Below are 14728 nucleotides of genomic sequence, written 5' to 3'. Positions count from 1 at the left end.
AGAAAGAAAGAAAGAAAGAAAGAAAGAAAGAAAGAAAGAAAGAAAGGTCAATCAATGGATCTGCTGGGTGTGGTGGCACATGTCTGGAATTCCACCACTCTGAGAAACTGAGACAGGAGGATCACAAGTTCTAGCCCAGCCTGGGCAACTTGGCAATTTAGTGAGACCCTTCTCAAAATATATATAAAAGTTTTAAAAGGTTCATGACTATAACTCAGTTTGAAATCCCTGGGTTCAATCCTTAGTACCAGGTGTGGGCATGAGTAGAGAAAAAGAATCTACACTGGCCTGCTTGGGAGGTGACTAACTGAGTTCAAATCCCAGGCCTGCCACATTAACAGTCACCTTTTGGTTCGTGCATGCTTGGGCTCCACTCCCCTTCTGATGACACACCCTCTCCGATAATTCTCCTGCCATTCTTGGTCCAAGGCACCAGGCCATCCTCATACTCGCTGGTGGACACGTGATCAGGCCTAATCAGCATGTTCCCTCCCTCTAGCCCCAGTGATTGGTCTAAGCAACCATGCAGAATCCACACCAGTGCAACACGAGTCAAACAGGCCTTTTTCAGGAGGTGTGGATGAGATCACCATCAAAAATTACCTTCACAAGTAGGTAAACTTTGGAATGAACCTCAAAAGCAAACACTTGGGTCCACTGAAAAAATGTTTACCATTATGTTATTCTATAGACCAATATATAATTTGAAAACCAACCCCACATCATAAAACCAGAAATGCAGAGCATAGTTTAAATATTAATGCACAGCTTTTCTTCCATTATTCATGAGATCATGTACATTAGATGCTGCAATGCTTGAGGGACAGACCCAGAAATCAGTTCCTTGGGCCTTACGCACACTTGCACACAGATATGAACCTCCACGCGTACTTCGTACAGTAAATAGTAATCAAGTTTCTTGAGATTTATTCTTGCCAACCATATGCTAAGTGCTTCACATGCATTAAATCACCGAGTCTCCCCCAAAACCCAGAAAGCTAAGTTCCATTATCACTATTCTATAAAAGAAGAAATTAAGGCCAGATCCAACATGAAGGCTAAGTAGAGTACAAACTGAGGTCAAAGCTCTTTGCTCCTTGCCTTCGATGCCAAACCTTGCCTGTATTTTAAAGAACTCGAGTTCTGCTCACCTTTTAAGTTCACAGAATAATTAAGTAGAATGCTTTCCAGGAGGCCTGGAGAAGTCTCTTCAGAGCCAGTGCCGGGAATATCTTTGACCCCACCACAGCTCACTCCTTGAGCCACTGTAAAAATAAATAAGTAATAAATAAATTCTTTGGCATAACCAAGTGATGTTTTCTCAACTGTATATAACTTACGAACAAAGCCACTTTTACAAAATTTTTGCTAGTTTGCTCATATCACATAAGATAAGCTGGGGTAATTTCCATGCATACGTAATTTAAGCCCCAACACCTAGCCCTATACCAACCTCCTTCCAATCAGGTGGTTACTCCAGTTACTCCCAGAAAGAGACTTGGGCCTCCTGTAGTGTTTCTGCCTGAAGAGGAAGCCTTCCCCTGCCCAGCCACAACCAGGTGAGAAGTGCAAATGTGCATTCACGCAAACATTTGCATACCCGAAGCCACTCCCAGGGGGTTTCTGTCCTATCCAACCAGGGTTGATGCAAAAAGAACGCTGGAGAAGCCCCCTTGCTGTGGGTGAAGTGCAGCAGAGGTGGATTCAGTGCAACACCTCAGGCAAGAGATGTCACAGCCACGTCCAGAGGCCTGTGTCCTCAGAGAGGACTTTGAGCTAGAAGTGTTCATTTCTTTGGCATACTCCAAAGTGTATTCCTGCTTCCTCTACCTCACTTTGTTTCCTGGTAGCAGCTGGCATTAAAAACACCTTAGGCCAGGCATGGCAGTGTGTGCCTGTAACCCTAGCACTCAGGAGGCTGAGGCAGGAGAATTGCGTCAGAATTTGAGGCCAGCCTGAACTACATAGCAAGACCCTGTCTCAAAAAACAAAGTTGTGCCTCCTCTGGGGCTGGAGTCAGAAGTCTCTGTGTGCTCCATTCTGGGGCCTAGCAGAGGATGGGCACAGGGCAGGTGTGCAAATGATGGCAGCTTGGTTTGAGGAGAGCAGGGCAAGGGGGATGTTGGGAACTGGAACGTCATGGATGACTCCTTGAGAGACTCAGAGGGTAAAACAGGGGTGTTCCAGGCAGAATGAACAGTAGAGGCCCGGAAGAAAGCAAGCAACCTGGCACATTCCCTCAAGGGATTGAAGAAAAGGAGTCTAGAATCAAAGAGAAGGAACCAAGAAAACACAGAGAAGCCATGAGCAGTTCGAGCAGGCCTCCCGAAGGATGGGACACCAGGAAGGCACTTTTAGACGGGGGACAAGATCAGGTTTGCATTTCACTTTTTCACTATTTTTAATCAAAATAAAATTCACATAATATAAAGTTCACCATTTGAAAATGTATTTTCAGTGCTTTTTTGTAATCACAATATGCAGTTATCATCACTAGTTCCAGAACATTTCCATCACCCCCAAATGTAAGCCCGAGGCTATTAGCAGTCACTCCCAATTCCCTTTCTCCCCCAGCTCCTGGCAAGCACTAATTAACTTCTTGTCTCTATGGAATTGCCAATTCTGGGTATTTCATGTGAGTGGAAGTTTATTACATGTGGTCTTTTGCATGTAGCTTCTCTCCCTCAGCATAATATTTTCAAAGATCCTCCATGTTGTAATAGGTACCAGCACTTTGTTCCTTTTTATAATCAAACAGTGGCCCATTGCGTCGCTACAGTGTTTTATTTACCCTTTCATCAACTGATGGACATTTGGGCTGTTTCCATTTTGGGGCTATTACAAGTACTGCTGCTATGAACATCCCTGCACAAGTTTTTGTGGGAACATATGTTTTCACTTTTCTTGGATAAATACTTCAGAGTAGAATTGTTGGATCATATGGTACTTCTATGTTTAACTTTCTGAGGAAGTGCCAAACTGTTATCCACATTTACTGTACCATATTATATCCCCACTAGCAATGTGTAAGGGTTCCAATCTCTCTGCATCCTTGCCAGCACTTGTTATTTTCCACTTTGTTTTTTATGAAGCCATCCTAGCACATGTAAAGTGGTTTTTATTTTCATTTCCCTAATGACTAATGATGTTGAGCATTTTAGTGTGCATTTTGGCCATTTGTATATTTTTTTGAGAATTGTCTCTTTAAATATTTTGTCCATTTTTAAATTGGGTTGCTTGTCTTTTTGTTGTTGAGTTGTAAATGTTCTTTACATATTCTGGATACTAGACTCTTATCGGATAAGTAACTGGCAAATCCCTTCTCCCACTCACTCTCTTGATAGTGTCCTTTGATGCATATACATCTTTAATTTGTTAAATTTCAATTTACCTACTTATTCTTTTGCTGCTTGTATTTTTCATATCATATTTCAGAATACCTTTGTTTCCTTCTAAAATGTTTATATTTCAGTTCTTGTAGTTAGTCTTTGATCCATTTTAAGTTAATTTTTATGGTAGGAAGTAGCAGTCCCAATTTGTTCTTTTGCATATGGATAGTCAGTTGTCCCAGGACCACTTATTGAAAAGACTATTCTTTCTCTACTGAATAATCTTGGTATCCTTGTCAAAAATCATACATGCGTGTATTGTTTCTGGACTTTCACTTCTATTCTCTTGATCTCCTAAAGCTAGTACCACATTGTTTTGATTATCATAGCTTTATAGTAAGTTTTCAAATCAGGAACTGTGAATCCTCCAACTTTGTTCTTGTTTTACAAGATTGTTTTGGGGTACCTGGGATCCCTTCCATCTCCAAAAGAGTTTTAGGATCAGTTTGTCTATTTACTATAAAAGAACAACCTAAAATAACCTTGAGAGAAAGACCTAAGGTTCTATACTCCCAGATTTGAGTTCCAGCATGACTTTTAGAGAAACTGTTACCGTTGTTGCTTTCAGAGTTGAAACACCAAGTCTCAGCCAGTGAATGACTAACTGGCTGAAATCGCAGATGTTTGATCCAGAATAACTGTGTTTCCAGCCTACTTCTGTCACTGCTACCTGTGTGATCTTGTGCCAAATCCTTAGCTGCTCTGTTTTAGTTCCCTTGTTTGTGAAGTGAGAATAAATATTACACTCACCTATATTAGTCCATTTTGTGTTACTATTTTAAAAAACCAAAACACTGCGTGTGAGGCAGACTACTCATGAAGAAACGAAATTTACTTAGCTCCCAGTACTGAAGATGCAAGGGCACGGAACCTGCACCCGGTCAGCCCTAGTGAGGGCTCTCCTGTGTCACACCACAGACAGCCAAGGCAGGAGTGCATGTGAGAGGGAGCCAGGGAGCCTGGGTTGGCCGGATTTGGGCTTTTACAACAACTTGTTTTAAAGAACGAACCAGGTTTCCACGAAAAATCCATTAATCTCCTCTACAGACTTCCCACCAGGCCCCTCCCCTTGAAAGATCCACCCTGTACTGCCACCCTGGGGACCAAGTCCCTAACATATAAATCATGGGGGCCAAATCACATACAAACTATGACATTACCTCATAAGATTCAGTGAGAATGAAATCCTTGGAACCATGCCTGGCCTTAAGATCCCTGCACATCAGACCCCTGCAGATCTGGATCCGTGACTTGGCGGCCAGGCTCCTGTGGCAGAGACTCTCCAGCCATACCCCATCAGTCTGAAGCATCTGACCCTGTTGATCTTCCCTCTCAAACCATGGGCTTCTCATGACACCACATAGTGAGTGATCAATAAACGTTAAGGATTACTTTCTTCTGGTTTCCTTTTTAACTAACACAAGGAAAGCCCTTATAGAGTGTTTATTCTATGTCAGACACAGTCCTAAGAACTTTACTGTATTTACTTAATCTTTATAAAAATGCTTTCAGAAGCCACTGTTACTATCCCATTTTACAGATGTGGCAACTGAGCCAAACAAAGCAACAGAGCCACACAAAGCAACAGAGCCAGGACTCAGATTCAGGCAGCTAGGTCCCAGAGCCTGTGCTCATAGCATCTGCACAATGTAGGACTCTAATTCACGTTGGGGACTCCCCTGTCATTTTCCAGTCAAACATGAGCTGCATCTTTACTACCTCTCTGTTCGTGGGCTGCACACCACAACTGTCCCTGCCCTCTCTGGGACACCACTGGGTTCTTTCTAAGGCTTCTTCCCTTCTGGTTGCTCTAAACAAGCAGGAATCACTCTGGAAAGTGTGAGGTCACCTCATCTTGCCAGACTGAGTCCTAAAACCACATCCCCAGGAATTACAGAAAAGGGGCTGGGGATATAGCTCAGCGGCACAGCACTTACCTGGCAAGCATGAGGTCATGAGTTCGATTTCTGATGCCCCCCCAAAAAAATACCTTAGGAATCACAGAGGAGCAAGGGGAGAGGGGAAGAGGGAGGGGAGGAAGAGGAGGAGGAGATGGCTGCCTCACAGCAGTCACAGATACCCAGGACAGACAACCAAATTTGAAATAGAACCCCCCTAGTAGTGGATTTGAGGTTGCTAGGGAGAATTGGGGGCCCCTCTACCATTTACCTCAAACTCAAGGCAGAATTACCAGAAATTAAGAAGAACTAGAGAACACAGGAATGGCAGTGGTCCCCAAACTTTAGAAGCAATGTTTCATCACAGCAGAAACTGAAGGGCAAGACAGCCACGCGCCTTCTCCTGGCCCATCACCCGTTCTCCCCCCTGCAGGGCTCCCGGCACCTCTGCATCTGGTAAGCACTGCGGAGGCGGACAGGTGGGGCTGTGTCGCGACAATTCCTCCAGCCTGAGGGATACAGCAATTGAGAGCCTCCTGGCACTGGACTCTAGTGAGTGGGAAAGACGCCTCAGACCCTGTCGCTTCCATTTCTACCGCACAACTCTGATTCTTTCTCTCCTGTCTTCATTCACCAAAGACTCCAAGTTGCTTCTTCTCTCTCTCTCTCTCTCTCTCTCTCTCTCTCTCTCTCTCTCTCTCTCTCTCTCTCCCTTTTAAAGAAAAATACAAACTTTATCATTTCGGCAAGCGAAGCAGGGGAGCTTGCCAGGCTGATAGCAGTTCTTGGTGCTAATAAAGTGTCAATTAAGATTGATTGTACGGCAGAGAGCTCTGGGAGGTTGGCGGTTTATCCTAATGTTTTAAAAGTCTATTTCATATGCCTTTATGTTGAGTCATTTCATTAGGTTTATTAAGAGCCCAATTGATACATTTCTTGTTGACTCCAAATATTCCTGAGGTGATTAATTCTGAACAATGGGGTTAATTAGTCTGCAGACTTTGGAACACTTCTCCAGGCGGGAGCTTAAGAAACCAGTTTCTGGGGAATGTAATCTCCAAAAGAATTACATTCCTTTCTTCTAAAGGAAAGAGGAAAAAATTCTCCCTAGGGAAGAAAGGATGGCTGTGAGCTCACGGAGAGTTAAATGAGTGTTAAACTCTAACGAGCCTCTGTAGGCTGTTGTTTTTTTTTAATGCCCCCCCCCCTTTTTTAACTCTGTGAGTTAGTAAGTAAATAGCTTGAGTTTGGGAGGTGGTTGTATCTGGGGACAGGATACACTGTTCTAAACGAAGAGATCAGTCTGACAATCAGAAAATGGTGATCTCTTTCCCGCCCCCTAAACAAATGTGTGACCCATGCCTACCTCAGCAGAACGGTTGGTCTCTCAGGCCTCATTCCTTCATCCATAAAATGGGGACAATGACATCTGCCCTTCCCCACCACCCCATGCTTCTGTGAGGGTGAGATGAGATCACACATGTAAAAACCCTTTGAGAATAAAACCTTTTTCTTTTCTTTTTTTAACCTTTGAGAGGTTAAAAAAAAAAGGGACCCATTTTAGAAGTGGGCTTTTTTAAACTCTTTTTTATATTATTATTCCCTCATGAAAGGGTTTCTTCTTGTAGCTGGGATTTTTCATCTCGTGTTAAAGAGAGAGAGAGGGAGAGAGTTTTAAAAATAGCTATTTTAATGAAAAGAACAGCTTCCCCTGAAGAACTGGGCAGCCCTTTCTGCAGGCTTTGCTGCTGAAACTCACGGTCCAAATTGATTTTTTTCCCCTCTTCTTTAAAGGTAAGTGATGAAATACTGTGGGTTTGAAAGGGCTGACATTTTGGGTAGCAATTAAACTCAGTCCCATCTAGCCGAGCGGCAGCTGGTGGCGGCCTCTCGTTATGGCGGAAAGGCAGGCAGAGGATTACGCGGTGGGCCGAGCCGGCTCTCAGAAGAGCTCAGGCCCGCTGTCGGCAGCCAGGTAATTAGATTTAACAAGCTGGCCTGGCCCCCTTCTTCCCCCACCCACTGGGGGCAGGGCAGCCAGGCCCCGGGAACCCACCTCACTCCCCCCTGGCAGGGAGGCAGCAGGCAAATCGAGGATCCTAATCACCAAGGTGATGGACGTGGGAGAGATTAATGTTGAGTTGCTAACGACCATTCCAGAGGCAGAGATAGTTAAGAATTCATGGCAAATGGAGATGGCAGGGCCGCTGGATCATTAGAGTCAGGCCAGGGCTGAGACGTTTCCCATAGGTCAGTGGATGTGATTGGATAGTGTGTGGGGAAGAATAGGATGGGCCCGGACAGGTTGTTCTCAGCCCTCCCCAGTGGGGCACCCAATGAAACAGCTGCAAGGAGCCACGCCTCCAGCATGCTATTCTCGGGGAAAGCCACTCCCCACACTCCTCCTACCATGACCTCTCCATGGAGCCCTAAGGTCCAGGTTGGCCCAGAGGAATCACAGCATCGAGGAGCCCGAGTTGGGTTGGCACCTTTCTTCTGCTCTGCTCTCCAGGTGACATACAGCTGGGACTGGGTACCTTCTATCTGGGTGCAGACTGATGGTCCCCCCAGCCATCCAGACTCCGAGTGGGCACAACACCTAGCAGGCCCAGCTGTCTGTGTCTGTGTCACTGGCAGAAAGTGCCCATTGGAAAGCATTGGGGCTGAAGGAAAAGGTGATCCGATCGGTCCTTTATTATCTCTTGGCTACACTCCCCCACCCAAAGGCATCAATGACCTTCTGGTGTAGGAGGTGCAGATCTAATACTTAAACTGAACATTCAAGGCTCCTAGAGTTGGGGGAATCTGGAACCACAGACCTCAGCTCTGAGCAGTCCTGAATTCCCTTTGCAACACTAATGGTACTCTGCATCTCAGCTGCCGATCTGTACAGGGCCTGGCTATGTTGAGCTCTCCAGCGCTCCTGCCTGAGCAGCCCAAACTTCTGCAAATCAGCTCCCCAAATCCTCCTCCGGTGTCATCCCATGAAGTGAACTCATAGCACTAGGAGTTGGGCACCCCTCCCAACCCTCCAGGGAGCCTTTGCCCTCCTGTGAACTGCCCTCCATCTATGCCCATCCAACCAGGCCCAGCCAATGGGCAGTGTTCCTTACCAAAACCTTCCAGGACATCCCCAGACCAAAGCCTTGTTCTTACCCTAGACGCTTGGTCTTCCACAGTGTTGGCCAACCGTGCTGACTCAGGTCAGTGATGACAGTGGCAGTGGTGACAGAGCGCCTGGCTCTCCAGGGGTCCTCCTCAGCCATGCCTATTGGTTGGCCCCAGCAGAGAGTCATGTAGCACCTGTAGTGATACAGGGAATATGGAGCTCTGCAAGGTGGGTGAACACTTACCTGAGCCACACAGCTACTAATGGTCAGGGCCAAAACATGCTCAGACATCTGATCTGTTTTAGGGCCTTGTGGATTGTGCCCCCCCAACACACACACACACACACACACTTAGAAGCTGCTCAAGTACACCCAGGAACTGATCAGTCAGCAGAATTTGTCTCGATTTTAATGGCGTTTAAGATCCCTTGTCATTCAAGAGCCATGGGAGACAAAGAGATGCCTGAGTCACAAAGGCAGTGCTCACCCCCAGCCCCACCACACCAGCCTTTTCCTGGAGGATGACAGTCATCGAGAACCCAGCCTGATTCCACACAGGACAGGATGGAGGTACACATCTGATAGGAAGAGAAGAGGGTGTCACACAAGAACAAGGGAGCTGAGGCAAGGAGGGAAAGGGAGCCCAGAGAGGAGGAGGAGGAAGGAGCAACACAGACAGCCCCTCCCTCAGGCTTGTCCCTTACAGATGCGCCTCCTCAGGGCTCCCCGGGGAGGTGAAGAGGAGATGGGTAGAAACCTACCAGTTGGAGTCCACTGCCTTCCCCTATTCCATGCCCTCAGAAGGACAACACATCCGTTGGGCATGCGGGTCCCATTCCAGAGGACTCCAGGTGACTAGGTTGGGACAGATGAAATGGCATTGCACAATGGCCTCTAGAATATTTAGAGGAATCAAAGCCAGCTGGCTCCAACTCCCTTCCATCCACCAGCATCCATTCAATGAACTGAGCTCTCACATGGAGCACTTTAAAGAGAGATTATTTTTCATGTTCTTATTTCCTCCTCAGGTTTAGTCAGTGTTAACTTCAACTGCACAGCCAGGTCTTGCTCCACCGCAAGGGCCAGAAGTACAGACCTACCAGAAATGTCACACCAGAAATACCCCTGCCGACTCCATCTGAGAAGAGACTCAGGGAAGAACTCTGGGATGCGGATGGACCCCCTAGACCACCGCAGGGGAGAGACCCCAAGTTGTCCAGCTGGGCAAGTGAGGAGAGGGAGGCCTGTGGAACCCAGTGTGGCCACGTGTCCCAGCCACTTCCTCCATGATTCATCAGACAAACTGACAGCTTGAGCTCCACCTGCCTAACTTCTATGTTGCTCTGTTGGTTCCAAATGAGCATGGGAGGGCGGGCAGAGTATGATTAATTTCACCTCTGGCATGAAAAAGTAAATAAATAAACCTACTTTCTTGTTTCCTTATCCACTCAAGGTGAGATAATGAAATGGAAGAAATGTCCTGGGCTGATGAATGGGGAAGGGATAGGGAATAAGGAGAAAGGGGATAGGAAAGCTGATAAGATAGGACAGGAATATGAAAGTGTAAGATGATACTGGGATAGGATGGGATGGGATGAGATGCGATGGGATGGGACGGGATGGGATGGGATGGGATGGAGAAATAAGGCTGAAGGGCAGGGAGGCTATGCTCTGCAAATTAGTGTTCTCATCTCAGCAAGAATTTTCATAGCCCATGTCCCCGTCCAGCCTGGCTATAACCAGACAGCCCCTTCCTCAACTGCTCAGCAGGTGCCAGAGTGAGGAGAGAAGGAAGGAAGCAGTGGCTCTTCAGGAGCCTGGCACTGGTCCCAAGCAATCTGTTCCCAACTTCCTCCTATGTGGGTGGTGGTGGCACGTCCCCAGCCGGCCCCCGCGCCTCTCACCAGCCGTCAACGCGCCCTCACTCTCTCCTTGTGTGTGTTGTCAAATCTTCCCAATATAGCAGCCTGGAGTCTGTCAACAGCTCTGTGCTGTGCCCACTTTCCCTCCCCAGAGGATGCCGAGACGGTTGTCCCCCCCCCCCGTATGGCTGCACCTCCCACCACAGCACTGGCACATGGAGACCCCCTGCCACCTCCCTGGGGGAAGTGTGTTTGGAGGAGCCGTTCCAGCTTCTATGGCCTGGGTTTCCTGGTACAAGGTGGGACCAGAGCCAAGACAAATTTGAGTGATGTTAAGAAGAAGAATCCAAGGAACTTGAAGACTGAGTGGGGGTTGGGGTTGGGGTGATGCCAGATTTCTGGTTAGATGCCACTCATTGAGGGGCCAGAGGGGAGCAGGTGGGGGATGGTGAAAGAGAAGAACTGACAGCTTGAGCTCTGGGGAGTCTGAGATGTCTGCGGGCTTTCCAGGGGACAGTCCACGTGCAGAGAGAATAGATGTTCAGGGAAGAGGCCTGGGTCTGCAGAAGGTGCCGAAAGGTGACTGCAGTCACCCACAGGAAAAGTCGAGCACACCTATTTGCCCTGGATCCTCATGCACCTATGGAGGCTAAGCCTGGCCTCAGCACTGCTTCTCACATGGGTCTCCGTCCTCAGGTGCCTGTGACTGTCCTGTGTGTCTCCTTTTCCTTCCTTCAGCCATCTGTGTTCTCTCCTCTGGGGAGAAGAGAGTGACCTAATCTGGGCACCAGGAGCCCTGGGTCCTACTCCCAGCTCTACCACCTGACTCTGGGAATATGAACAGGCCAAGTTCTGTCTCAGCCTCATCCTCCTCTGCTGTAAAATAGAACTGCAGAGAGTGCAGGTCTAGCGAGAGAATATGAAATGCGTCTCGCACCTGGGGAGTTGAAAGAAACTGCCCAAAGGTCTGGCCAGGCCACCACAGTCCTGCCTCCCTACCCTCTACTCTTCACCAGACCTGTAGCTGACCCTGCACCCCCGTGTGTGAGCACCTTCTGCCACGTATACACATCATCCTCTTTGCGTCCTCCTCTAGGGGACTCTAGGACAATACTCAGGTCTCCTAAAGCCTCCACAACCCCCTAGATTACTGTGATTCACCAGACAACCTCTCAGGTCAGAAGCCACCACTAATAATGCTCCAATGGTGACACTTATTATAGCACTAGGAATCCTGGCTTAGCTTTTGGGCCTATTGGGAAATGTCAGGCATGGGTTGAATCACTTTTTGCAATGCATCTCAGCAACACAGTTCTGCAATGATCTCGTATTTGCTGGACCTAAGTGAGGCCTCCCCTCCCCCGCTCCCCTGTGCACACACTGTCTCACAGTGACTCCTTAGTCTGGCCTGCCTGAGGGTCCATCTTCCCCAGACAGCCTAAGAGAGGTGCATTCACAATGGAGAAACCCACTAGATCCTCCTGGGTGTAGGTTGGAGTTTTTTGAGGGGTGGGGATTCCTCCCCTGAGCCCTTCATGACAGTGAGAATCTGAGAAATGGGCTGGTGCTTTTGTGTCAGAGGCAGGGGGTCATGCTCCACTGTGTGCCGTGTAGGTGTGTAGTTGTGTGTGCTCAGTACTGAGCTAGGGAAGACAAGGACTCAGGGAACCCAGGAGCCAGGGGTTGCTCTAGTACCAGAGATCCCTGGAAGTCTGCAAGAAGAAAGGCCACAGCTGACACCAACGGAGGAGGGAGATGATCCTGATAGCTTTTGAGTTCCTGATAGCAACTGTCCCCAAAATCCAGGTTCTGTGTGAAGTAAATTCCTTTTTGCCTTACCTAGCTTGAATTGAGTGTGTCGCTTGTAACCAGCATTCTACCACACTGGTACAGAGGTGTTCTCTCCGCCAGTCTTCCTGGGAGAATTCCCACATCTTTTCTGTCTAATGCAAGCCAGAGGGGGGGTGGCCTGGAGACTTGGGGCAGCGCTGACGCACTGACCACACCCTCCCAACAGGTGCAGCACTCCCAGGCTATCTGCCAGCTTCTGCTGCCTCTGCTGGCCATAGGTAATCACTGTGCTCATCTTCTACACCTGGGATCGGGGAGGCTTCACTACCGGGACCTGAATTAAGAGGCAGAAGCCACAGTTCTGAACAGAACAGCCTCTCATAACTCCAGCCCCAGTAGGAAGCATATCTAAAAATGGGAGTGCAAAAAAACTTTGCTCTTACACGTAGGCTAACATTCCTGTTCTCCCTAAGGTGAGAATAATAGTCACGTGCAGTGGCAGTTGTATGGCAGAGGACATAAGGCAGATTTTTTTCCAGGTAAGAACTTCTAGGTAGATGCCCCAGGTGGCTGGAGTAATGGGGAGCTTGAGGTGTACCTCACTGGTGGGGCACTTCCGTAGCATGTGCGAGGCCCTGGGTTCCATCTCCAGTAGCAAGAAATAAAATAGAAAGAGCCTGGAAGAGAGAGTCTGAGGAGTTTGACAGAGAAACTGAGTCAAGAAATCAAGAGGAACTACAGGGACACCATAGTCATTCTGGGTGCAGGGGACACCTTAAAGAGGCAGCATTGGGCCCCCCAGAGCAGTGCAGCCTCTCTGGATCCACATTTCCCACAAGTACTCCTGCAGGGAAGAGTCACTTGTGTGCTTGGGGTTGGCGGTGCACTTTAGCCCACATTATAGCATTTCCACTAATACCACTTGATGGCATTGCTGCTCATCTCAGTATTTTCTTCTCACAAGGAAATTGAGATTTGAGAGACTGAGTGGCTTGGCTGATATAACTTTGTTTGACTTTGGTTCTGTCTGTTTGTTTATCCCATACTGGGGATTAAACCCAGGCCCTTTGCACTGAACTACATCCCCAGCCATTTTTATTTTTTAATTGTGAAATAGTGTCTTGCTAAGTTGCCCAGGCTGGGCTTGAACTTTTGATTCTCCTGCTTCAGCCTCCCAGAGTGCTGGAATTATAGGTGTGCACCACCAGACCCATTAGGGCAACCTCTTTATACACAGCAGGGCCTAGTCTCCAAACCCAAGGCATTCTGCGACATGATATTTCCTCTTTGTGGGTGGGGTTGTATTCTACAACTATAGCCAATTCTGTGGTCAAGCAACTGGGACTCAAAATTTTTCATCTGTTCACAAGTTGCATGTGCCTTTGGACAAATTACTTAACTACACTGAGTCTCCTTTATGGTACATCTCCTGGGTATGATTTAATGATCATATATTAGTTTATGCAAATCACCTAGGGCAGAACTTGAACTTAGAAGATCTGATTATAATGGCCACCAAACTCAGCAGTGCATTTTTCCAATTGCAGTACTCCCGGAATATTTGGTCGGATTTTGTGTTTTCCTGGTGAAATAAAATCCAAGTCTACCGTTCAATCTCATCTCATCATTTTAACTATGGGAGGGAAGACCCTATCAACACCTCATCTCCAAAGCAGGTTAATTACTTCAGTCCTTGTTACTTGGGTGAGAAACTGACGCTCAGAAGAATTTGTTATTCCCTTAAGGTCACACAGATGTGTGTGGTAGGAGCAGGATATAAGCCCATAAACTGTCTCACTCCAAAGCCTTCACCTTCAGTAACATGTAGGTTTGGGCTGTGCATTTGCACGGCTTGCAGGAGGCAAGCAAGGAAGCAGAGCTTGGTTTGACTGTTTTGCAAGGGTCCAAGTGAGATGGTGATGACATCCTAGCTGATGGGCTAGCCACACAGGGGCAGATTTAGGCTCTCTTTAGAAATGCAGCTTACAAGCCTGACTGATGAGTTGACTCTGGAGAGATTTTTGGCTTGAGCAAATGAGTGAGAAAATGATGTCTCTTCTGAATTGAGAGACTAAGAAATTCATTTCAGGGAAAGAAAAATTAAGGATCCTGCCTTAGCCTTTTTAGGTTTTGGTGCTGATTAGGCCTCCAGGAGAACCTTGTGGTTAGATAGCTGGGTGACTGCGTCTGGACCTCAGTAGCATAGGTGGGACAAGAGATGTCAGCATAGAGATGATACTTAACCTTGAGGGTTAGATTAGATTTCTTGGGGGAGACTGAACGGGAGAAAGAGAATGAGGAGAATCTTCTACCATTTGAAGATCTAACAAGGGAGGAGGGAGGAGGGAGGACTAGTGAGCTGGAATGTGGAATCCTGAAGCCCAGAGATAACATGTCAAGAAAGAAAGAGAAGACCTCTCCGTTCAGTGTCCTCCGGGGTCTGAGCGAGAAAAGGACCAGGAAGTAGCCAATGATACTGATTGGAGCAAACACTATACGTAGCCTCCACCCCTGTGCCTCACCCCTTCCCCATTTCCACCCCATTCTTCATTCCCTAACACTCCCTTTTTTTTTTTTTTTAATTTTTTTTATTTTAAGGATAAAAGGAGGGAAACATTAACAGACATACAACATTTTACAACATATCGCAAGCACAATACAGACAATACAGAGTTCCA

At 47.3% G+C, this 14728-nt stretch overlaps 1 long non-coding RNA gene across 1 annotated transcript in view; it reads right to left on the bottom strand.

Moving 5' to 3' along the window:
- LOC102009009 overlaps window positions 1-9237 on the bottom strand; it is a 31313-nt gene extending 22076 nt beyond the window's left edge. Inside the window, exons 1-3 of the long non-coding RNA XR_001236027.1 lie at window positions 9159-9237; window positions 8444-8590; window positions 1152-1265 (exon numbers count right to left, since the gene is read on the bottom strand). This is a non-coding gene — a long non-coding RNA (uncharacterized LOC102009009). The remainder of the gene's footprint in view (window positions 1-1151; window positions 1266-8443; window positions 8591-9158) is intronic.
- Window positions 9238-14728: the final 5491 nt, after the last annotated feature.

This window comes from Chinchilla lanigera, unplaced genomic scaffold, assembly GCF_000276665.1.
Source record: "Chinchilla lanigera isolate Chin_1 unplaced genomic scaffold, ChiLan1.0 scaffold00051, whole genome shotgun sequence".
NCBI lineage: Eukaryota > Metazoa > Chordata > Mammalia > Rodentia > Chinchillidae > Chinchilla > Chinchilla lanigera.
This window is presented reverse-complemented; position numbering and strand designations above follow the sequence as displayed.